This window comes from Oncorhynchus mykiss, chromosome 3 (assembly GCF_057628025.1).
Source record: "Oncorhynchus mykiss isolate SJ-2025 chromosome 3, ASM5762802v1, whole genome shotgun sequence".
NCBI lineage: Eukaryota > Metazoa > Chordata > Actinopteri > Salmoniformes > Salmonidae > Oncorhynchus > Oncorhynchus mykiss.
In genome coordinates this window covers 31,720,089-31,746,064 of record NC_143024.1, presented here as the reverse complement: position 1 = coordinate 31,746,064, position 25,976 = coordinate 31,720,089, and the positions used below count along the sequence as shown (strand labels likewise).

Here is a 25,976-nt window from a genome sequence, read left to right as displayed (position 1 = left end):
AAGCATGGGAAACAGTGTTTAAACCCTTTACAATGAAGATCTGTGAAGTTATTTGGATTTTTACGAATTATCTTTGAAAGACAGGGTTTCTTTTTTTGCTGAGTGTAGTTCTACAGGTCAGTAAACACTAGCCTAAACAGTGAACAGCTTCTAGCAGCAAACAACTCAGGTCTTAGTTAAAGGCTATGGTATGATTGTTCAAAAGTTCTATGTTGAAACTACTGTACTCATGTGGTGTGTGGAAATTAAACCTACAGTGAACGTCCTCACTCAAAAAAGCTTTTATGTTGCTTTTTTAATAATTCTCAAGAGGTTTATAGACTACAATTGACCACCTTTATCACCCGGCCTGGTTGGTGGTGTTGATCATTAGAACCCAGATGAAAACATACAAAAGGTCAAAGTTGGTGCAGATCAGATTATGAAGTATTTTGTTGCAACCACTGTCTGAGAATCCTGGTCAGTCAGACAAGATCACATTTAAAACTTATGAGAAACAGAAACAGCGACTGACACAATGATGCTGTTATTCCAAGCCCTTCAGCCAATACTTTGCCGGTGCTTCCGGTGAGTGTTGACATGTAGCTAAAGCCTCATCCAATCCCTGGGTCAAGACAGGAGAAAGTTCAACAACAAGTTGGACCTTTGGTATATTTGAACATCTTAAAGGCAGTATCCTATTAACCTATTGAAAGCCTACATGTACAAATACAAACACTTGTAAATATTTCCCCTGAAATACAGGCCATTTACATGACACAGTCCTCTGCAGACTTAGGCCTAGCACAGTTTCTCACTGAATGGAGCTGAATGCCCTTTTGGAGCCCCCCCCCCCTCCCCCCAACTCAAACCACAATTACCTTACAAAACATTTTCATACATGTACAGTTAGACCAGAACCATAGATTTTACGAGTTTGGACATATACACTGGGAGGACAAAACTTTAGGAACACCTTCCTAATATTGAGTTGCACCCCCTTTTGCCCTAAGAACAGCCTCAATTCGTTGGGGTGTGGACTACAACGTGTTGAAAGTGTTCCAGCCCATGTTGACTCCAATGGTCCCCACAGTTGTGGCAAGTTGGCTGGATGTCCTTTGGGTGGTGGGTCATTCTTGATAAACACAGGAAACTGATAAGCGTGAAAAACGCAGCAGAATTGCAGTCAAAGGCACTTAAATCTGTTACATGTTAAATGTATGTCTTAATTGAAGCAAGGCTTAAAAATCCTTTTTTAACCTGTCTAACATTTATATTTTCCATTGGGGCTATATATTTGGGTGAGTTTTTCTCTCTCGCCTAAATAGCCTCGTTTCACTGCCAAAAATAAAATTAAACCATCTAGTGTTCAGCAAAATAACAACACAATGTCAAATACAGGTAGCCTAGTCAAATAATTAACATCCAATCACATTAACCGTTATTCTCTCGCGGGAAACCTTCACTCTTGCACAGACATTTAGAAACGAAACATGACAATTTGAACAATAAGCCACAGGAGTTTTTTGAGCGAGAATAAAGACGACTTTCGAGTAGTAAGTCATGAATAAAAGGAACAGATGCCATTAATAAGAAGGGGCTAGAAGCGTCTTATATGGTGAGTTACTGAATAGCTAGGACAGGCAAGCCCCATACTATTGTGGAGGACTTAATTCTTCCTGCTGCCGCGGATATGGCTGGGATAATGCTGGGGGAAAAGGCCAAAAAAACTACACAGACAATATCTTCATCAAACAACACTGTTTCAAGCATCAGTGACATGGCAGGAGATGTTTTGAAACAATTACTGCTTCGCACACAAGCCAGTGAATTATATGCATTACAGCTGGAGTCAACAGACGTCGCTGGCCTGGCACAGTTACTGGTATATGTCCTTTACGTTTATGGGGGGTCAATTAAAGAAGACATCCTCTTCTTCCAACCACTGGAAACCAGGACATGAGAGGATATTTTGTGACAACAAATGTGTTGGTATCTGTACTGATGGCGCAAAAGCCATGACAGGGCGACATAGCAGTTGCTCCCAACGCCACTTGGGTACACTGCAGCATCCACCGATAGTCTCTTGCTGCCAAGGGAATGCCTGACAACTTGAAAGAAGATTTGGACACGAGTGAAAATTGTTAACTTTGTTAAAGCAAGGCCCCTGAACTCTTGTGTATTTTCTGCATTATGCAGTGATATGGGCAGCAATCATGTAATGCTTTTACAACATACAGAAGTGCGCTGGTTATCAAGGGGCAGAGTATTAACGTGTTTTTTAAATTGAGAGACGAGCTTAACGTTTTCTTCACTGGCCATCATTTTCCCTTGTCTGACCTCTTGCATGATGATGAGTTTCTCACACGACTGGCCTATCTGGGTGATGTTTTTTCTCGCCTGAATGATCTGAATCTACGATTACAGGGACTCTCCGCAACTACAGTTGAAGTCGGAAGTTTCCATACACTTAGGTTGGAGTCATTAAAACTCGTTAACAACCACTCCACAAATTTCTTGTTAACAAACTATAGTTTTGGCAAGTCGGTTAGGACTTCTACTTTGTGCATGACACAAGTCATTTTTCCAACAGTTGTTTACAGACAGATTATTTCGCTTATAATTCACTGTATCACAATTCCAGTGGGTCAGAAGTTTACATAAACTAAGTTGACTGTGCCTTTAAACAGCTTGGAAAATTCCATAAAATGTATTGTATTGTATTTAGAAGCTTCTGAAAGGCTAATTTACATCATTTGAATCAATTGAAGGTGTACCTGTGGATGTATTTCAAGGCCTACCTTCAAACTCAGTGCCTTTTTGCTTGACATCATGGGAAAATCGAAAGAAATCAGCCAAGACCTCAGAAAACAAATTGTAGACCTCCACAAGTCTGGTTCATCCTTGGGAGCAATTTCCAAACGCCTGAAGGTACGACGTTCATATGTACAAACAATAGTACGCAAGTACTGTACAGTGCCTTGCGAAAGTATTCGGCCCCCTTGAACTTTGCGACCTTTTGCCACATTTCAGGCTTCAAACATAAAGATATAAGGGTTTGGCAGGGGTAGGCCGTCAATATAAATAAAAATGTGTTCTTAACTGACTTGTTAAATAAAGGTTACACACACACACACACACACACAAACCCCACACTGACAAAAAAGTTATTTTGTTTGCATTTACGTACAGTGGGGAGAACAAGTATTTGATACACTGCCGATTTTGCAGGTTTTCCTACTTACAAGAGGTTTGTAATTTTTATCATAGGTACACTTCAACTGTGAGAGACGGAATCTAAAACAAAAATCCAGAAAATCAAATTGTTTGATTTTTAAGTAATTCATTTGCATTTTATTGCATGACATAAGTATTTGATACATCAGAAAAGCAGAACTTAATATTTGGAACAGAAACCTTTGTTTGCAATTACAGAGAACATATGTTTCCTGTAGTTCTTGACCAGGTTTGCACACACTGCAGCAGGGATTTTGGCCCACTCCTCCATACAGACCGTCTCCAGATCCTTCAGGTTTCGGGGCTGCCGCTGGGCAGTACGGACTTTCAGTTCCCTCCAAAGATTTTCTATTGGGTTCAGGTCTGGAGACTGGCTAGGCCACTCCAGGACCTTGAGATGCTTCTTACGGAGCCACTCCTTAGTTGCCCTGGCTGTGTGTTTCGAGTCGTTGCCATGCTGGAAGACCCAGCCACAACCCATCTTCAATGCTCTTACTGAGGGAAGGAGGTTGTTGGCCAAGATCTTACGATACATGGCCCCATCCATCCCCTCAATATGGTGCAGTCGTCCTGTCCCCTTTGCAGAAAAGCATCCCCAAAGAATGATGTTTCCACCTCCATGCTTAACGGTGGGGATGGTGTTCTTGGGGTTGTACTCATCCTTCTTCTTCCTCCAAACACAGCGAGTGGAGTTTAGACCAAAAACATCTATTTTTGTCTCATCAGACCTCATGACCTTCTCCCATTCCTCCTCTAGATCATCCAGATGGTCATTGGCACGCTTCAGACGGGCTGGACATGTGCTGGCTTGAGCAGGGGGACCTTGCGTGCGCTGCAGGATTTTAATCCATGACTGTGGTCCCAGCTCTCTTCAGGTCATTGACCAGATCCTGTAGTGTAGTTCTGGGCTGATCCCTCACCTTCCTCATGATCATTGATGCCCCACGAGGTGAGATCTTGCATGGAGCCCCAGACCGAGGGTGATTGACCGTCCTCTTGAACTAATTCCATTTTCTAATAATTGCGCCAACAGCTGTTGCCTTCTCACCAAGCTGCTTGCCTATTGTCCTGTAGCCCATCCCACAAGGGTGCAGGTCTACAATTGTATCCCTGATGTCCTTACACAGCTCTCTGGTCTTGGCCATTGTGGAGAGGTTGGAGTCTGTTTGATTGAGTGTGTGGGCAGGTGTCTTTTATACAGGTAATGAGTTCAAACAGGTACAGTTAATACAGGTAATGAGTGGAGAACAGGAGGGCTTCTTAAAGAAAAACTAACAGGTCTGTGAGAGCTGGAATTCTTACTGGTTGGTAGGTGATCAAATACTTATGTCATGCAATAAAATGCAAATTAATTACTTAAAAATCATACAATGTGATTTTCTGGATTTTTGTTTAGATTCCGTCTCTCACAGTTGAAGTGTACCTATGATAAAAATTACAGACCTCTACATGCTTTGTAAGTAGGAAAACCTGCAAAATCGGCAGTGTATCAAATACTTGTTTTCCCCACTGTATGTCCCCATTGCCAGTAAAACATAACCAAAACCTATTTCTTTCACTTACTTGCTGTGCTGTTTCATTGTTCATTTGTTCAGTCGTTTCATTCTCAAACAGGATATCTATGGAACGCCGTTTGGGTCCTTGCATGTCAAAAATTATACTATTTAACATGTCAAATAAGCTTGTTGACCAATCAGGACCTGAATATGACTGCACGTCACATAGTAATTTAAAGCGTTCATACATTTTTTACATAGTTATTACACATTGATTACACCATCACCTGTATTTCATATGTCACAACGATTCATCAATATGTATGCTATGATGCTGGTAAAGTTGTATCGCGCACCTACAGTGCTGATCATTTGAAAAAAGCTAGCTAGCTGATGGATGCTAAACAATGTTCTTCCCCAAAAATGACAGCTAACTATATAGCTAGGTGTCATCATCTAAAATAACGGTGGTCAGACCGATCTATGTGAAGCTAGCCACAATAAGTATTAGCCACAATAATGGACTTTGCGGTTTGCCTTCAAAATATATAAGAATGGCATAATTCTACTATTTCTATTCATTTGCATCATTGTCAATTACATACTTTTCCGCAAATTCCACTATTATGCCTAATCCTTATTGTGGCTAGCTTCACAACACATAGTCCGGTTGAGCCTCACTAGCCAGATGAAGCTTGCTGGCTGCTTATAACGTTAGCTTTGGGCAACATGGTTAAGTAGCTGGCTAGCTATTTATTTTCATGAACTGAAGTTCAATTTCAATAGGCGAACAACAAGTGGCAACCTAGCTAATACAAGGATTCCTAAATCATTGCTAAGAATAATGAAAATCACTGCAGTTTCTACTGGTCATTGTTTTCAGGCTGATTGTATTGGTGCTAGCTAGATACCAAGCTAAAGCTTGCTACCCCAGAAGTTGCGGTCAAACAAATGACGCTTTATTACCAACGCAGTAATGTAAACACATCTTTTTTTCTACAGCTTTGACAGTGCTACTGTATCTTTTTTGACACGCAAAGACCCAAACGGCGTAGTATGTATTTCGTGACGCTAATAGAGTGACGCATTTATTGTGTAACTCCGGCAGGGCAACATCTGACAAATATACAAACACTACATGGTACATGTACCGGTGCTCGACCAGTCGACGAAAGCCAACATCACCTATGACGGAGAACGGTTGATTGTCAAGGGCAATGAATTTGATTATCTTGGCTTTAATGGAACTCGCCTTTGAGTTGTCCCGCTGAAATTTGTTACTCTTTCAAATGACTGCTCGACTTGTTGACACTCAATCCACACAGCAGACATTGTGGGCTAGTTAAGGAATGCTGTGTTGCATGTATAGAGCAACATTTTATGTGGCGTCATTACATCATGTACGTTATATAGGTATGCGCGTCTGCTTTGACATCGGTTTTGCACATCAGCGTTAAACTAGACATCCGATATGTTCACCGATATATCGCGCATCCCTAATTATTACTATATTATTATTTGTGCCCTGGTCATAAAAGAGCTCTTTGTCACTTCCCAAGAGCTGGGTTGTGACAAAAACTCACACTCAATCTTATGTTTAATAAATGTATTGTATACTGTTTGTGTGGCAGGCTTACAATGATGGCAAAAAACAACATTTGAGAGTGCGCTAACCCTGGTTCTAGAGGGGGTACGCAGCTGGAGGTTGAATGTTTGAAGAGGTACGGGACTATAAAAAGTTTGGGAACCACTGATCTATACTGATTGAAGTAGATTTAACAAGTGACATCAATAAGGGATCATAGCTTTCACCTGATCAGTTTGTCATGGAAAGAGCAAGTGTTCCTAATGTTTTGTACTCTCAATGTAGATGGCTCTGAGTGAGACCCTTTTGATGATATTTCAGAAATGCTTCTATCAGGCTATTAATCGGTGTTTGGAGTTGCAGTAAGCCTAGACTGTCCCATGCCATGTAGTAATGGACTATTTTCAGGAATTCACAGGATTTTCAGGCTGCCTGGTACTGTTACAGTGCTATTTCCCGTCCCATGGCCCTGCCTGATTACATAAGAAAGTAAAAGCTGGCTGCAAGTTTCACAGCCAGCAGCAGCACCACTCCTACTCTTTCCTGCTCCACAACAAAATTAGAGGAAGCCCCCTGAAGGATGTCATGGTGGCCATAGATCATGTGGACCATCATCAGAGACGAGAGAGAGAGAGACCTCCTTTTGTTAGTAGGTATCTGCTGTTAATTTATCAGCAGGGGAAATAGAGTAGCGGAGGCCCCTGCCACTAGTTTCAACAGAAAAGTAATGGGCAGATTCCATGAGCTTTTTTCCTCATGCTGCCTCTCTCTGAGATTGACAAACGAACGTAGCAAAATCTTCTCCTCCTCGGGTTCTGACTTACATAGAAAACCTTAGAGAAACAGACTTAGTAGGGTGAGGTAGCAGAGATTTCTTGGACATACATCATCGCCATAGTCAAAGCAAACTTCCACTAGGCAAACTTTTAAATTAAAATATTGTTCTATCCCAAACAAGGATTTAGAGTTTACAACAGTTCCTCCAAGTTCCTCAGAATTAAATAACTGTGTAATTACAGTCCGCCAAACCTGATAACAAAATATGAATTATCCACAAAATACAAAAAGCTGATTGGACATAAATTACATTAAAAGTTCTGAGCAACTGTCTTAGTTTCCAATTTGTTGAGAAAGCAGAGCATGAACAAAGTTTTTAACATGCAAATAATGATCCACTCATGAGTTTATCTACAATAAAGAGCTTGGCACTTGGATCAATAGAACCACTGAATGGGCTCACTTGTAATTAGTGTGTGTGGGTGTGTGTCCTCTGTGTGTGTGCTCTGTGTGTACGCACCGCACTTTGAACTGCTATGTGTGTCTCAGTCCCGGTCTGTGTGTAGCCCCACGGATTTATAATTCATACTGTCCTGTACGGGTGATCTTGAGAACAGAAGAAACATTGATCTCTTGCCCTTCGCCTATGACACTTAACAGTAAAGCCCTCATCATAAAGCTGGTCTGAGAGGAGAGGTACACTATGTGTGATAAACACTATTTGCTGTGAGATATGGCTGGAAGGGCTTTCCTCCATTAATAAAATCAGAACATTCTAGTGTGCTCTTATGACAAGTGCCTTGGGGGTTACTTGCCATAATTGGACAAATTGACAAAAAACATATACCTATGTTTAATCATTCCTTTTCAGAATCAAAGTCATCCTGTGTGTGTGTGTGGGGGGGGGGGGGGGGGGGGATAAAAGGGCCTTTGATTTCACTCATTCCACTTGAACAGAATAGTGAAATATGATTAACTGTGACCTTAACGGAGCAATTAGCCCCAAAGCATAGATCAACTAGAAAGGCTGGGGACTTTAGAGCACCGTGTGCCACTGGTACTGTACGCATCTGTACTAATTAAAGAGATTGTTGCTCAAGCTTGCGTGAACGAAGAATGTAACTTCAAACCGAGCCTTAACAATGGACATCTTCATCACAGCTAGGCTTAATTATTACAGCCGTGTGAGAGCGGAGAGAGAGAGAGAGCATGCTAACTATTAGCCTTAACTATTAAAGTAAGGGGTTCTCCTTCTCCACTGGGCTCTTATTCAACAAGACAAATTTCCTCTGTCTGCTTGTGGGATTTCAAGTCAACATTTCTCCATGCCAGGGTGGGAGGGAGGGGTGCAGTCAGAGGTTTGAGGTCTATTCCTCATGCTATGCTCATGTTTCTCTTGCAGTTAACTTGTTCAGTTGTCTTTGCCTGTCTAGTCACACTGAGCTAGAGAACAACGGTAGGTCTATACTGTACGTGACGGTACAACTATGCTGTGACAATCAATGTCATCTTAACATACGGAGGAAAAGGGGCACCTATCAACAACATAACTACTAGACTGTACTTGGTCCTTGATGTTATGATGAGAGCTGACTGCATGCATTTCATTGGGATTCATTCTTTGTGTGCTATATTGGAACTAGAGGTTAATCGATTAATCGGAATGGCCGATTAATTAGGGCCGATTTAGTTTTTATAACAATCGGTAATCGGCATTTTTGGACACCGATTATGGCCGATTACATTGCACTCCACGAGGCGACTGCGTGGCAGGCTGACTACCTGTTACGTGAGTGCAGCAAGGAGCCAAGGTAAGTTGCTAGCTAGCATTAAACTTATCTTATAAAAAAACAATCAATCTTAACATAATCACTAGTTAACTACACATGGTTTTGATATTACTAGTTTTTCCAGCTTGTCCTGAGTTGCATGTACAGTGCCTTGCAAAAGTATTCGGCCCCCTTGAACTTTGCGACCTTTTGCCACATTTCAGGCTTCAAACATAAAGATATAAAACTGTATTTTTTTTGTGAAGAATCAACAACAAGTGGGACACAATCATGAAGTGGAACGACATTTATTGGATATTTCAAACTTTTTTAACAAATCAAAAACTGAAAAATTGGGCGTGCAAAATTATTCAGCCCCTATACTTTCAGTGCAGCAAACTCTCTCCAGAAGTTCAGTGAGGAGCTCTGAATGATCAAATGTTGACCTAAATGACTAATGATGATAAATACAATCCACCTGTGTGTAATCAAGTCTCCGTATAAATGCACCTGCACTGTGATAGTCTCAGAGGTCCGTTAAAAGCGCAGAGAGCATCATGAAGAACAAGGAACACTCCAGGCAGGTCCGAGATACTGTTGTGAAGAAGTATAAAGCCGGATTTGGATACAAAAAGATTTCCCAAGCTTTAAACATCCCAAGGAGCACTGTGCAAGCGATAATATTGAAATGGAAGGAGTATCAGACCACTGCAAATCTACCAAGACCTGGCCGTCCCTCTAAACTTTCAGCTCATACAAGGACAAGACTGATCAGAGATGCAGCCAAGAGGCCCATGATCACTCTGGATGAACTGCAGAGATCTACAGCTGAGGTGGGAGACTCTGTCCATAGGACAACAATCAGTCGTATATTGCACAAATCTGGCCTTTATGGAAGAGTGGCAAGAAGAAAGCCATTTCTTAAAGATATCCATAAAAAGTGTTGTTTAAAGTTTGCCACAAGCCACCTGGGAGACACACCAAACATGTGGAAGAAGGTGCTCTGGTCAGATGAAACCAAAATTGAACTTTTTGGCAACAATGCAAAACGTTATGTTTGGCGTAAAAGCAACACAGCTCATCACCCTGAACACACCATCCCCACTGTCAAACATGGTGGTGGCAGCATCATGGTTTGGGCCTGCTTTTCTTCAGCAGGGACAGGGAAGATGGTTAAAATTGATGGGAAGATGGATGGAGCCAAATACAGGACCATTCTGGAAGAAAACCTGATGGAGTCTGCAAAAGACCTGAGACTGGGACGGAGATTTGTCTTCCAACAAGACAATGATCCAAAACATAAAGCAAAATCTACAATGGAATGGTTCAAAAATAAACATATCCAGGTGTTAGAATGGCCAAGTCAAAGTCCAGACCTGAATCCAATCGAGAATCTGTGGAAAGAACTGAAAACTGCTGTTCACAAATGCTCTCCATCCAACCTCACTGAGCTCGAGCTGTTTTGCAAGGAGGAATGGGAAAACATTTCAGTCTCTCGATGTGCAAAACTGATAGAGACATACCCCAAGCGACTTACAGCTGTAATCGCAGCAAAAGGTGGCGCTACAAAGTATTAACTTAAGGGGGCTGAATCATTTTGCACGCCCAATTTTTCAGTTTTTGATTTGTTAAAAAAGTTTGAAATATCCAATAAATGTCGTTCCACTTCATGATTGTGTCCCACTTGTTGTTGATTCTTCACAAAAAAAAATTCAAGGGGGCCGAATACTTTCGCAAGGCACTGTAATCGATGTGGTGCCTGTTAATTTATCATCGAATCACAGCCTACTTCGCCAAACGGATGATGCATTCGCGAAAAAAGCACTGTTGTTGCACCAATGCGTACCTAACCATAAACATCCATGCCTTTCTTAAAATCAATACAAGTAAATATTTTTAAACCTGCATATTTAGTTAATATTGCCTGCTAACATGAATTTATTTTAACTAGGAAAATTGTGTCACTTCTCTTGCGTTCTGTGCAAGCAGAGTCAGGGTATATGCAGCAGTTTGGGCCGCCTGGCTCGTTGCGAACTGTGTGAAGACCATTTCTTCCTAACAAAGACCGTAATTAATTTGCCTAATTATTTACATAATTATGACATAACATTGAAGGTTCTGCAATGTAAAAGCAATATTTACACTTTGGGATGCCACCCGTTAGATAAAATACGGAATGATTCCGCATTTCACTGAAAGAATAAATGCTTTGTTTTCGAAATGATAGTTTCCAGATTTGACCATATTAATGACCTAAGGCTCGTATTTCTGTGTGTTATTATATTATAATTAAGTCTATGATTTGATATTTGATAGAGCAGTCTGACTGAGCGGTGGTAGGCAGCAGCAGGCTTGTAAGCATTCATTCAAAAAGCACTTTCCTGCATTTTCCAGCAGCTCTTCGCTGTGCTTCAAGCATTGCGCTGTTCAAGCCTATCAACTCCCGAGATTAGGCTGGCAATACTATAGTGCCTATAAGAACATCCAATAGTCAAAGGTATATGAAATACAAATGGTATAGAGAGAAATAGTCCTATAATAACTACAACCTAAAACTTCTCACCTGGGAATATTAAAGACTCATGTTAAAAGGAACCACCAGCTTTCATATGTTATGAGCAAGGAACTTAAACGTTAGCTTTATTACATGGCACATATTGCACTTTTACTTTCCTCTCCAACCCTTTGTTTTTGCATTATTTAAACCAAATTGAACATGTTTCATTATTTATTTGAGACTAAATTGATTTTATTGATGTATTATATTAAGTTCAAATAAAAGTGTACATTCAGTATTGTTGTAATTGTCATTATTACAGAAATATATATATATATATATATATCAAATTGGCCGATTTAAATCGGTAATCGGTCGACCTCTAATTGGAACTATGCAGTAGTCCTACTGTGGCAGGCTCTGGGATGGCTTGCTTTGCTTGGTCATTACGGTACAGTTACAAGTTCATGTGTGCTGATTCTTTACGTTCTAGATTTCAACCACACATTGACAGTCATACGGTGTTGGGATGGCTTGCTTTGCCTGGTACAGTACAGTAAGAACTTAATGTGTGCTTACACTGTGAGGGGAAAGCTTTAATATCCCGCAGTGATTCGCACCAGAACAGAGGCAAAGCCTAGGCTTGGGATCACCATGAGCGCTGGCTATTTAAAGTAAAGCCTAATTGAAAGTGAACCAACATTTCCCTGAAGAGAAGAGATCTCCTCTTTTGCATGTCGCTGCTGGTTTTAAGGCCCAAGCTGGGACCAGAGATGGGCGTTAAGGAGCCGTCACACTAACTGATTGGTCAGTCAGTGGCTGTGATTCCATGCATGATGGAATCTCTCTTGGTTAACAAGCGTCTTAATCGAGCACAGATTTACAAACAGTGTCGTCAACATCATTGCTTCCATTAACACGGACTGAATGAAGGAATGGAACACCAAATCATTTCATTAAGACCTACACTGGTATCAAATAGCCTATAGGCTTCAAACATCAAGGTAAAAAAAATATGTACAAAGGCCTCCATCAACTACAAACACCCTAATGATATGCATAACATAAGGGTAAGTTGGTGGTTGAAGATATCCCTCTAGTGGTGTGGGGGCTGTGCTTTGGCAAAGTGGGTGGGGTTATATCCTTCCTGTTTGGCCCTGTCCGGGGGTGTCCTCGGAGTGGGCCACAGTGTCTCCTGACCCCTCCTGTCTCAGCCTCCAGTATTTATGCTGCAGTAGTTTATGTGTCGGGGGGCTAGGGTCAGTTTGTTATATCTGGAGTACTTCTCCTGTCCTATTCGGTGTCCTGTGTGAATCTAAGTGTGCGTTCTCTAATTCTCTCCTTCTCTCTTTCTCTTTCTCGGAGGACCTGAGCCCTAGGACCATGCCCCAGGACTACCTGACATGATGACTCCTTGCTGTCCCCAGTCCACCTGGCTGTGCTGCTGCTCCAGTTTCAACTGTTCTGCCTTATTATTATTCGACCATGCTGATCATTTATGAACATTTGAACATCTTGGCCATGTTCTGTTATAATCTCCACCCGGCACAGCCAGAAGAGGACTGGCCATCCCACATATGCTCTCTCTAATTCTCTCTTTCTTTCTCTCTCTCGGAGGACCTGAGCCCTAGGACCATGCCCCAGGAATACCTGACATGATGACTCCTTGCTGTCCCCAGTCCACCTGACTGTGCTGCTGCTCCAGTTTCAACTATTCTGCCTTATTATTATTCGACCATGCTGGTCATTTATGAACATTTGAACATCTTGACCATGTTTTGTTATAATCTCCACCCGGCACAGCCAGAAGAGGACTGGCCACCCCACATAGCCTGGTTCCTCTCTAGGTTTCTTCCTAGGTTTTGGCCTTTCTAGGGAGTTTTTCCTAGCCACCGTGCTTCTTCACCTGCATTGCTTGCTGTTTGGGGTTTTAGGCTGGGTTTCTGTACAGCACTTTGAGATATCAGCTGATGTACGAAGGGCTATATAAAATAAATTTGATTGATTGATTGAACTTAACATAGGGTAAACAGAACAGTTTAAAATAGATACTTGAGCAAATTGAATGTAAAATATATACATGGTCCTAAACAAGTGCCTAAACTTCATGGAAGTAGAAAACTGCTAACACATTCTCTTGAATAGGCCCACATTCCATTAGATACAGTGTGGGTGGGAAACACTAAACTTTTAACCTCGTCTTTTTGGGACAAATAATTGAGGTAAGGCAGAAATCTATAAACTTCTTATGGCTCCGGCTGCCAAATATTTCCTTGTAAATGGAGTTGGTGGGTTGGGTTCTCTGGGACCTGTCTGTGTTCCCACCTCTCCTGACACTGCCCAACTGCATAGCATTCACAGGGCTATACATTCCCCTCCCTTCCAAATTGGGGCACACTTCAAAATAGTAGGGCTATTTATAGTTCTGGCCATCCAGAATCATAACAGCAACTTGTGCAGCAGACTCGTACACAAGTCAGTCTAGTCATTACTACCCAGTACATTTACAGCATTATGCATACTGCCTGAGATCTGTGAGGTAGGCCTGTGGACGTTGAGGAAAACTTTGAAATGGGCATTTAGGCCTAGATGTGTAAACTTGAAATAGAAAAAATACAAACACCTCACAGGTGTCTCTTACAGTCTAAGCATTTGGACAAAAATAGTGTGACTATGATCAAACTGAAGATCAATTGAAGTTTAATTGCTTTCATGTCTTCTTTTTTTAAAGAAAAATGTATATGAAATAGCCTAACTCTGTCCTTCTGTCTTGAAAAACAGCTCAAGCACAACCACTGATAGGGCTTGGTTCTTAATTGCAAAGAATAATGGTGTCCTCAAGGTCCATCAAAGGATAAAGGATTAATACTACTACGCATTGAAAGCCACATGCTGGGTGGTAACCCTCAAGAGTGTGACAATCTTCTAGTGGCATTGTTTCTCCAAAGAAAACAAAAAGCTTCACTGTATGTTGAACAAACAGTAAACTACGCGACCCTGCATTCTGGCCACCTTAAAGCCACAATCTGTGTTTCAGCCCACTGATTGAACAGCAGGATATATCCCAGATTGTGCCTTAAAGAGCATAAGTAGGCCAGCTTCCACCTGAGCAGGTGAGACCCGGTCTTGCAGGCTGTTACGTTGCCTGCCTGCCTTACTGTCTGCATACCAACCTACTACACTGCCTGCCTGCTACACTGCCTGCCACACTGCCAGCCTGCTACACTGCCTACCTGCCACACCGCCTGCCTGCTTGCAGATCATCCCCTCCATACCACACCACATGATCGCTGGATGAAGCTCACTGCAGTCCTCTGGAATGCTGGGAGCAAATTCTTTCCACGTAGGCTATTGGATAAAAAAAGAGCAATGCCCTGAATGGTATGCACTGATTTGTAGGCCAAAGAGTGGTGATGAAAGAAGGCCCTCGGGCAGTGTGCGGGCCGGGGCATTGGAATGTGCAGCTCTGACCTGTTCAGCTGTGGAGCTGAGCTGCTTGGGCTATGAGGGAAACGGGAGCTGGAGCTGGGCTGGAAGAGAGCTGGGGCTGGGGAACTGAGCTGCCTGGGAGGGGAGCTGGGCTAAAGCTACAGGGAATCTGGGGCTTGAGGGGTTGGGCTTGGGCTGGGACTAGGCTGGAGATGCTGGGTCTGGGGAGGGGAGCTGGGACTGCGGCCAGAGCCCCTCAGGGGTGTGTACTTAGTCCCCTTCCCAAACTCCCTGTTCACCCAAGACTGCGTGGCCAAACACGACTCCAACACCATCATTAAGTTTGCTGACGACACAACAGTGGTCACCGACAACGATGAAACAGCCTATAGGGAGGAGGTCAGAGACCTGGCAGAGTGGTGCCAGGACAACAACCTCTCCCTTAATGTGAGCAAGACAAAGGAGCTGATCGTGGACTACAGGAAAAGGCGGGCCGAACAGGCCCCCACTAACATCAACATGGCTGTAGTGGAGCGGGTCGAGAGTTTCAAGTTCCTTCGTGTCTACATCACCAACGAACTATCATGATCCAAACACACCAAGACAGTCGTTAAGAGGGCATGACAACACATTTTCCCCCTTAGGAGACTGAAAAGACTTGGCATGGATCCCAGATCCTCAAAAAGTTCTACAGCTGCACCACCGAGAGCATCCTGACCGGATGCATCACCGCCTGGTATGGCAACTGCTCGGCATCTGACCGCAAGGTGCTACAATGGGTAGTGCGTATGGCCCAATACACCAAGTTTCCTGCCATCCAGGCCAAGTTTCCTGCCATCCAGGACCTACAGTGCCTTGCGAAAGTATTCGGCCCCTTTGAACTTTGCAACCTTTTGCCACATTTCAGGCTTCAAACATAAATATATAAAACTGTATTTTTTTGTGAAGAATCAACAAGACAGGGACAGGGAAGATGGTTAAAATTGATGGGAAGATGGATGGAGCCAAATACAGGACCATTCTGGAAGAAAACCTGATGGAGTCTGCAAAAGACCTGAGACTGGGATGGAGATTTGTCTTCCAACAAGACAATGATCCAAAACATAAAGCAAAATCTACAATGGAATGGTTCAAAAATAAACATATCCAGGTGTTAGAATGGCCAAGTCAAAGTCCAGACCTGAATCCAATCGAGAATCTGTGGAAAGAACTGAAAACTGCTGTTCACAAATGCTCTCCATCCAACCTCACTGAGCTCGAGCTGTTTTGCAAGGAGGAATGGGAAAAAATGTCAGTCTCTCGATGTGCAAAACTGATAGAGACATACCCCAAGCGACTTACAGCTGGAATCGCAGCAAAAGGTGGCGCTACAAAGTATTAACTTAAGGGGGCTGAATAATTTTGCACGCCCAATTTTTCAGTTTTTGATTTGTTAAAAAAGTTTGAAATATCCAATAAATGTCGTTCCACTTCATGATTGTGTCCCACTTGTTGTTGATTCTTCACAAAAAAATACAGTTTTATATCTTTATGTTTGAAGCCTGAAATGTGGCAAAAGGTCGCAAAGCTCAAGGGGGCCGAATACTTTCGCAAGGCACTGTATATACCAGGCGGTGTCAGAGGAAAACCCCAAAAATTGTCAGAGACTCCAGTCACCGAAGTCATAGACTGTTTTCTCTGCTACCGCACGGCAAGCGGTACCGGAGTGCCAAGTCTAGGTCAAAAAGGCTCCTTAACAGCTTCCACCCCCAAGCCATAAGTCTGCTGAATAATTAATCAAATGGCCACTGGACTATTTACATTGACATGCCCCCCCCCCCCCCATTTGTTTTGTACACTGCTGCGACTCACTGTTATTTATTTATGCATAGTCCCTTCACCCCTACCTACATGTACAAATTACCTCGACTAACCTGTACCCCCGCACATCGACTCAGTACCGGTACCCCCTATATATATATAGCCTTGTTATTGTTATTTTATTGTGTTACTTTTTATAATTTTTTACTTTAGTTTATTTGGTCAATATTTTCTTAACTCTTTCTTAAACTGCACTGTTGGTTAAGAACTTGTAAGTAAGCATTTCACGGTAAGGTCTACACATGTTGTATTCGGCGCAAGTGACAAATAACTTTTGATTTTATTTTATTTGAAGGACAAAGGGAAAACAGGTTTTTAGACATTTTTGCAAATTTATTACAAATAAAAACAGAAATACCTTATTTACATAAGTATTCAGATACTTTACTATGAGACTCGAAATTGAGCTCAGGTGCATCCTGTTTCCCTTGATCATCCTTGAGATGTTTCTACAACTTGGAGTCCACCTGTGGTAGAATCAATTGATTGGACATGGAAAGACACACACCGGTCTATATTAAGTCCCACAGTTGACTGTGCATGTCAGAGCAAAATCCAAGCCATGAGGTCAAAGGGACTGTCCGCAGAGCTCTGAGACAGGATTGTGTCGAGGGGAAGGACGCCAAAAATTGTCGGCAGCATTGAAGATCCCCAAGAACACAGTGGCCTCCATCATTTTGGAACCACCAAGCTGGCAGCCCGGCCAAACTAAGCAACCGGAGGAGATGGCCTTGGTCAGGGAGGTGACCAAGAACCCAATAGTCACTCTGAAAGAGCTCCAGAGTTTCTCTGTGGAGAAGGGAGTAGCTTCCAGATGGTAGACGGAAGCCACTCCTCAGTAAAGGCACAGTAAAGGCACATGTCACATGACAGCCCGCTTTGAGTTTTCCAAAAAGCACCTAAATGACTCAGACCATGAGGAACAAGATTCTCTGGTCTGATGAAACCAAGATTGAACTCTTTGGCCTGAATGCCAAGCATCACGCCTGAAAGAAACCTGGCACCATCCCTACGGTGAAGAATGGTGGTGGCAGCATCATGCTGTTTTTCTGCAGCAGGGACTGGGAGACTAGTCAGGATCGAAGGAAAGATGAATGGAGCAAAGTACAGAGAGATTCTTCATGAAAACCTGCTCCAGAGCGCTCAGGACCACAGACTGGTGAAAAGGTTCACCTTCCAACAGGTCAACAACCGCAAGTCTCAATGTCCTTGAGTGGCCCAGCCCGAGCCCGGACTTGAACCCGATCAGACATCCCTGGAGAGACCTGAAAATAGCTGTGCAGCGACACTACCCATCCAACCTGACAGAGCATGAGAGTATCTGCGGAGAAGAATGGGAGAAATTCCCCAGATTGTAGCGTCATACCCAAGAAGACCAGAGGCTGTAATCGCTGCCAAAGGTGCTTCAACAAAGTACTGAGTAAAGGGTCTGAATACTTAAATAAAATGTGATATTTCCGTTTTTATTCAAAGTCAAGGGATCTGAATACTGAATTCTTTCCAAATGCACTGTAATAATAATAATAATTTAAACGGTTATGACTATTATTTTATTTTTGTGAAGGTCTTCATCCATAATCGTCAGTTACACTATTACATGGTAATTGTGCCAGCCCTATTAAGGGCCACATTATGACCCATCCAAACGCCAACAAGAGCTCACACAGTTTTAAAAAATGCCCTGCCTCCAAGCAGTGACGGTTGCAAGAGCAGCGTGTGAATCTCAACTGAACATACCTCCTCCCTCCCAAAACCCCATTGTTTCATTCTCACACCTAAATGACATATGTAACATCCAACTGACACTCACATGCACAGACTCAGGATTGAGGAGACTGCTGCAATGGTAGGAAGCGCCAGACAGCGTACAAGATGCTGTTCTTTAGGGTTCCTGGGCATCTGTCTTATAACTAACCTACATCATCATGTCCACATTGATCAGGGCAAATGACAAGAGGTTTAGGCGCAAACAACTGAAGAAGAGATGTAGCCTTGTATTTTCCAGCAGTATTTCAAGCTGTACATGGAACTCCATTTAGAAATCTGAAGTCAAGCCAGAACAGAGCAGTCCAATGTCGCTGGAAGGCGCACCGTCATGCAAAATTCATCATTTAAGGAAGATTTTGGTTTGGGACTGCCTGCCTCTCTACAGTAAGGTGACAATGTAGCCTGTTTTTAAGGTAGAAGCACTCAAAGGATATGTCAAATGAACTAAGAAAACAGTTTGCAGTTTGCTGAGAGACGTGTCTTGAAGGGATGATAACTATTGGAATGCAAGTATTTTTGGAACATTTCATTTGTTGTGCATGGTAGACTAGATAAGAAAATCCAGCCAGATTCCACAACTTGATAAGATACGGGTCCTGAGAGGAGTAAATCCTCCCTTTAAATCTGTAAAATTGCACAATACACAGTAATCCAATAGCAATTACACAGTAATCCATAGACAATACAAGCAATTGAGCATAGTTGAAGAATGTAGTAGTTTGAAGTAATTAGACATTCAATAAGCAAATGAATGCATAGGAAAAGACTGAAGAGCATAAATAAGTACCTACTTCTCCAATAAGTTTCTTCTGACTGTCTGTAGTACAGCACAGGTTTTAATTTACTGGACCGAGTTCCAAATGAACACTGCCATCTCTGTCATGGCTGACTATTTTATCAGTGGATGGTTCAGATTGTTGTCACACCTCAGTAGATGTGCTTGTTTCACATGTTGATTCTTCATTAAATGGCAGCTTCATTATTTCGGGCCAGCAGCGTAAAGAAGGTTATAAGAGAGAGCCTGATGTCATCGTGGAGGGCTTGAACAGCAGAAGTCTGAGAAAGGCTTTGGGAGACATGGACAATCGCTAATTGGATGAGGATTTCATTGGGCCGGCTGGGAGAAATGACCTTATGCAATGTGCATAATGAATGGCTTGGACGGGAGGGAGATGTTATGTTTGTGCACAAGCCTGCTGCCAGGGTGGGCTATGGCTAGGCTATTTTAGTTTTTATTCAACTAAGAACTCAAGCTTTCATCTAAGGGACGTGTTATTCAAAAAGTTTAAATAAGATCAAGAAGTGTAAATAGAATAAATGATTATTTAGGCTACTGTACAATGGATCAGACTGATCATCTGGACATATGAGAGTTTCTAACTAACATTGAATAGCCTACATTGAGTTATGTAATAAACATGGTATAACAATAGGGAATTTAGGCTTCATGAGGCTAGAAGAGAAAAGGAGGAATAGGCTTGCTGTATCTATGGTCTTAGTAATTTTCAACACAAACCCCCCCCATAACAAACTTAATTTGACCAGAAACCCCCTATCCCTATGATAGTAGGGCCTTATAACATCTGGTGTATTTTGTGCCCAATTGCATTTCGTTTTTCCCCCAAATAAACATTTCTCAGTTTTGTTTTTCCAGGTTTCGGTTTTTCCAACAACAACAAAAAGGTTTTCACTCTCAAAATCACCACAAAATAGGATGTTCTAAGTCCACAACAATGCTAAACCCTTTACACTCATGGGAATTGGCTGCAGATTATGTGTAGAATTGCAGCAAACCATTGCGATCATGTATAGCTTGTTACTGTACAGCCACTGCGTTCAAATGTAGGTGTTCATCAGTGCCCAAATCTGCCATTTTCAACCTGTATACAGTACGGGTGTAAAGGGCTACATCACATCAGGAGACCACTTTGGAGGTCTGGGAAAAGTCTAAGAAATGTAGAATATTGTGTGTAGTTACCCTTTAATTCAAGTGCACACCAGACAGAGACCATTGTTTGGTTAGCGGTATTGCTGTTGCGCTTGTGTGATTTTGATTTTACAAAACAAAGCAGTTTGCAAAAGAAATGGCAGCTGGATTGATGCAAATAATCATGATATCATTCTGCCAGGTGGGCGTAGGCTTTGTAGTTAACATTTAACTGATAACGTTTTCGGGAAAGCCTTTCCATCTACTGACTATCATTAGCATTATTGCTAACAGCTACACAAAGTGTAGACTAGACAAATGGACATATCGCACACACACAGACAGGGGCATTCCTGTGCCATTTCAGAAAGTTGCAGCAAAGCACAAGTCACTAACCAGGTTTCTATCCAACCTTTTTATGTGAGTAGAGTACATGTCGGATAAACAGACCTGATGGAAAAAGCACATTTGTTTTTAAACTTTCCAAATGTTGACAAAGCAAAATACACTAGACAATATGGGAACTTTTTGTGTCGGTAAAATGTATTATGCGAGAAATGGTGGTGGAAACATCTTTATTGCTATAATCACCATCATATCGAAGAAAACTTGGGAGTCACGTGATGATATGTTATGTGGTCCTCCCACTATGACTTGGGAAAGCATACAGTTTATTAGGCTGATGAGCTTGATGCTTGGTTGCCGTTTGACAAATACAAAATGATATTTTGCCCTAAATGTCATTCTAACCTAACTACCCACACTGTATCTGCCAGCTAACAGTTCAATTTGATGGAAACCCATCTCTGGTGGGAAAATGCACATGTTTTTATTTTAGAATATTTGCATGAAAATCTGTTCCAACTGGATGGAAACCTTGCTACGTATGCATTTTGTTCATTTATGATTAACTTGAGTAAATTAATGCATTTTCCAATAGGTTAAATACATTTAGTTGATTTCCTACGAAGTTCAACAAAAAATGTATATTGTTGAATTCCGTTTTAATATCTGTATTCTGTGATTCCATTCGCATTGTCCGCAACCCATATTTTATAGGGCCCTACATACTGTATGTTATAAATCATTGAAATAGATTTCTCCAAGTGCTCATCACTTATAGGTTTGGTGAAATATGTACTGATAATATGAGAAACGATGTACAGATACATCCAAATGAACCATTAAACTCTGAGAAGAGAATGCTAATGATGTCCAGGCACAGCGATAAAATTCAAGAGCACAAAATGCCTCTATTGTTCTGAAGTTTCACCGGGAAAGAATGTCACTCAAAATCCTTTTTGTTTTCATGAATACATCTCACCAAGCCCACTAACCCTGGTTTGTTTTAGATTTTACAGCACAGATTCCAGCTCGTAGAGGCTGAGTGACATTTTCTGGAACATCGCCATCATTCTGCACCACTCTCTCTGTTCTTCCTGCACACAAACAAACTAGCAGGGGTGTTCAGTTACCTGCTTTAGAAAATACAGCATTCCTGCTTCTCAGGTTTCAAACAGATTTGGACCAGCTCCAGACATTGAGAAATTGAATCCACCGTGCTGTGGTTGGTTGGTTAGACAATCATTGCATCATTCTGCCTTCTGGGTAATCATGGGTGGATGATGGCAAGTATTTATAGGACCAGTAAGCTAAAATATATTAAGTTGCCCTTCTGTAAATCAATTACAGACTACTTTAGTAAGCAGAATGTAATTACTTAGCTATAACTGAGGTAGCTAGATAAAAAATGATTACATTTAAATGAAAGGTAAGTGACACAGACAAACTAAGGCTTCTCTAGCTGCCTGCAAAGCTTTTTCATCTTGTCCTGCTGCCAAGTAATCTAACAAAGGCATTACAACTTTTTTCATCTACAAGCCTTGGGGTTCTTCGGAAGTATTTTATTGCTTTGTACAACCATTGACACCTATCGACACAAGAGAAGCAGGCCTAGCCTATAATGTCCAGTTTTTTTTCATGATTCAGCTACCTGTTTCCAAACAGCACCTACCGCCACACCCACAGACCAAAATTCTGTTTCAAATGAGTTACTCTAATTTATTAAGACAGAATACAGGAGGTGTGTCAACATCAGCTGTGCTCATAACTGATGAGACAAATAACTTGGGCAATAATAGGACATAACCTAGTAATTGGTGTCATTGATTTAGGCCAAAACTCTGACTCTGCATCCCAGACTTCAGGAAAAAGTGCCATGACCAGCCATCAATAAGGGGGTATTGGCACTGAATAGCGAGTGTTATACGACTGCAAACTGGCGCAAGGCCGAATGGAATGCTAGGGCCTGGGTGAGAGAGATCACCACTATGACAGAGAACATAATAATAATATAAAGTGTATGTGGAAGTACAATTTATATGTCTGCAAGGCCTCTTCAGATTGAAAGTTTGGACAGCTCTCAACAAGGGAATTTGTCATTTGAGTGAACTTGGCCTATCCCTTTCACTTTCCATCCCGATAATAAACTAAACCAACAAGCTAATAGGCCTGCCTACATTCACTGAATGAACGGCTTGTATGATGAATGGAATAGATTGGTAGAACAAATGAAATGCCAATAGGATATGACACAACAAAGCCATTTGTTCTCTTCCAGAGAAGAGACTTGAACCGCCAATGTCAAGACAGGTTGCATATGTAAAATATGTGAGCTCAGCAGCTCTGAGCTAGCTGTCTGTCTTCGGCCTCCTAAACTCATGCCCCATCATGTCAGTCGCTTACAGAACACAGACTTGAAATAGCTAGATTGTAGCAGAGGGTGTGAATTTAAAACGAGTTGGTAACACTTTATATTAGTAACAATTTCTATTAAGTTGCTGTTATACCAGTGTAGTGATGCTGTAATTACACAAGTAGTAAGAATGTTGTATTAACATGTTACATAGTAGGCCTACATTAGTAATGGCATTTTTAAAGGTATAATAAAAATGTAGTTTAGTGGAAGGGGATAGGGACTGTTCCCTAAACATACTATGCCATTATGATTAATCTATATATTCTTATGGTTCTCACCAACTACAGTTCTTAGATGAGCTGTAGATGAGCTGTACACTGCTGGGTAATTCTGCTGAATCAGCATTAAGTCAAACAAATATGTTATTTTGGATTCCTAATATGATCACATATCACATCTACAGCATAACATTCGTTTTATTTTATAACATTCCTGCCAAAATCCATCCCTGATGTCCCATCCAGTTAGATTTGAAATACTTAGCCTCTGAATAAGCCTACTATAAGTATACTGTATAGAAAGGGGTTGTAGAAGCCAACCACCATCCAAGGTTCTGTACACGAGTTGCCTGGAAAAACGCCTTTCACCCCACCCCCAAAGCAAATGAAGCCATGGGATAAGACTAACCGGACCGGTGAAAATGGTAGGACGTATAGGCAGGCTACTGCGGGTAGGACAGGCAGGGCCTGCGCCTGGTTGGTAGTTGGATAGTAAGCAGCTATTGCAATATCTGTAAACAAGCCAGCACAGTAAACAGTCAGAAAGCCGAGACGACACGCAAAATCGTTTATATATTGAGGCCTATCAGAGGGGTATACTACAAAACAGGATCAATGAGCCAGCTAACTTAATTGGCTAAATATTCTGAATATATATATATTTTTTAAAGATACGCTTGAAATGGGCATGGTCTAATTGACTCAGCAACCAAAAACACATTTCTTAATGAACCAGAAAATCAATAGTTAGTTTCGTTTTAATCAAAGTTAGCTGGATAACTTATTGATACCCCTCTGGATTGGTACTTTTAACTACCCAACTATAGTAGTTTAGTAAGCTTTAGTTGCCCCAATACAGGAGATCATAATTCTTCCAACCTTGTCCCTACACGAACACAGTTTATCTGCCTGCATGCAGTCCCGATAGCGCTTGGTAGACATGTGGCTATATTAAGCTCAGGTTATTTAGTAACTGTCACATTTGTGATGAACAATGTTACCCTATGTTTTAGACAACAAATTACACTAATTTACAAAACAAGTCCTAACAGCTATCCACATCCAAACCCTCCTCACACTTTCGTGAAAGACAGAGCCTCACGCTACTAGCCACGCTGCGCTATGTTCCAGTCTCACCGACAGCAGTTTACATCCAGAGGCACTAGCCAGCTAGCTACACTAAACTTTGCTTGCTGTGCTCTAGAAAGTCAAGAAAGATGCATACAATTACACCATATTTCAAATAACACAAGACTCCCTTGATATTGGAATAATACACTCACCTTATTGACAGGCCTCTGTAGCAAATCAAACAAGAGCAATCAGACAGCGTTGCACTTGGGATGGGATGGGAAGACTGTTGCTAGCGCAACAGCTTTGCTTTTCTTGCTCAAGACGCTCCAGTGGTCAACATTCCCGATGAGGACAAGCAGCTAGCAGTGTATTTCTCAGCTGACTCCTCAACACACACGAAACAACTCCTCCCTCCCCTCTCGGCTGACTCCGCCCACATCGCCTCATGTCTCTGAGTTCGAGAGGAAAATTCAGTAGACTCATCAACTGGACAGAGAGAGAGAGAGAGAGCTTGTCCTGGCACACTGTTCACAAACACAAACAAATCATGAGAAAACAAAAAGATAATTACTTGACACATTGGAAAAAATTAACATGCGCCGAATACAACAGGTGTAGACGGTACAGAGAAATGCTTACTTATAAACCAGTAAACAACAGTGCAGTTTTTTTTTTAAAGTACAGATTAACAGAGTACACAGTGGCAGAATACCTGACCACTGTGACTGACCCAAACGTAAGGAAAGCTTTGACTATGTACAGACTCAGTGAGTTTGTCAATAGCATGCTATTGAGAAAGGCCGCCGTAGAGAGGCCTGGCTTTCAAGAGAAGGCAGGCTGTGCACACTGACCACAAAATGAGGAGGAACTGAGCTGCACTTCCTAACCTCATGACCACATTAGAGACACATATTTCCCTCAGATTACACAGATCCACAAAGAATTTGAAAACAAACCTGATTTTGATAAACTCCCATATCTACTGGGGAAATACCAGTGTGCCATCACAGCAGCAAGATTTGTGACCTGTTGCCACAAGAAAAGGGCAACCAGTAAAGAACAAACACCATTGTAAATACAACTTATATTTATGTTTATTTATTTTCCCTTATGTACTTTAACCATTTGCACATCTTTACCACAGTGTATATACAGTGCCTTGCGAAAGTATTCGGCCCCCTTGAACTTTGCGACCTTTTGCCACATTTCAGGCTTCAAACATGAAGATATAAAACTGTATTTTTTTGTGAAGAATCAACAACAAGTGGGACACAATCATGAAGTGGAACGACATTTATTGGATATTTCAAACTTTTAACAAATCAAAAACTGAAAAATTGGGCGTGCAAAATTATTCAGCCCCCTTAAGTTAATACTTTGTAGCGCCACCTTTTGCTGCGATTACAGCTGTAAGTCGCTTGGGGTATGTCTCTATCAGTTTTGCACATCGAGAGACTGAAATGTTTTCCCATTCCTCCTTGCAAAACAGCTCGAGCTCAGTGAGGTTGGATGGAGAGCATTTGTGAACAGCAGTTTTCAGTTCTTTCCACAGATTCTCGATTGGATTCAGGTCTGGACTTTGACTTGGCCATTCTAACACCTG

The 25,976-nt window shown here is 41.7% G+C and overlaps 1 protein-coding gene across 5 annotated transcripts in view; it reads right to left on the bottom strand.

Annotated features, from left to right (window-relative positions):
- LOC110512801 (growth factor receptor-bound protein 10) overlaps window positions 1–24,824 on the bottom strand; it is an 85,765-nt gene extending 60,941 nt beyond the window's left edge. The window contains exon 1 of one of the 5 annotated variants that reach the window (XM_021592972.3): window positions 24,583–24,824. The gene's annotated coding sequence lies outside the window, so the exon portion shown is untranslated. The remainder of the gene's footprint in view (window positions 1–24,582) is intronic. The other 4 variants (XM_021592974.3, XM_090228308.1, XM_090228303.1 and 1 more) reach the window with 4 other exon arrangements.
- Between the last annotated feature and the right edge of the window lie 1,152 nt (window positions 24,825–25,976).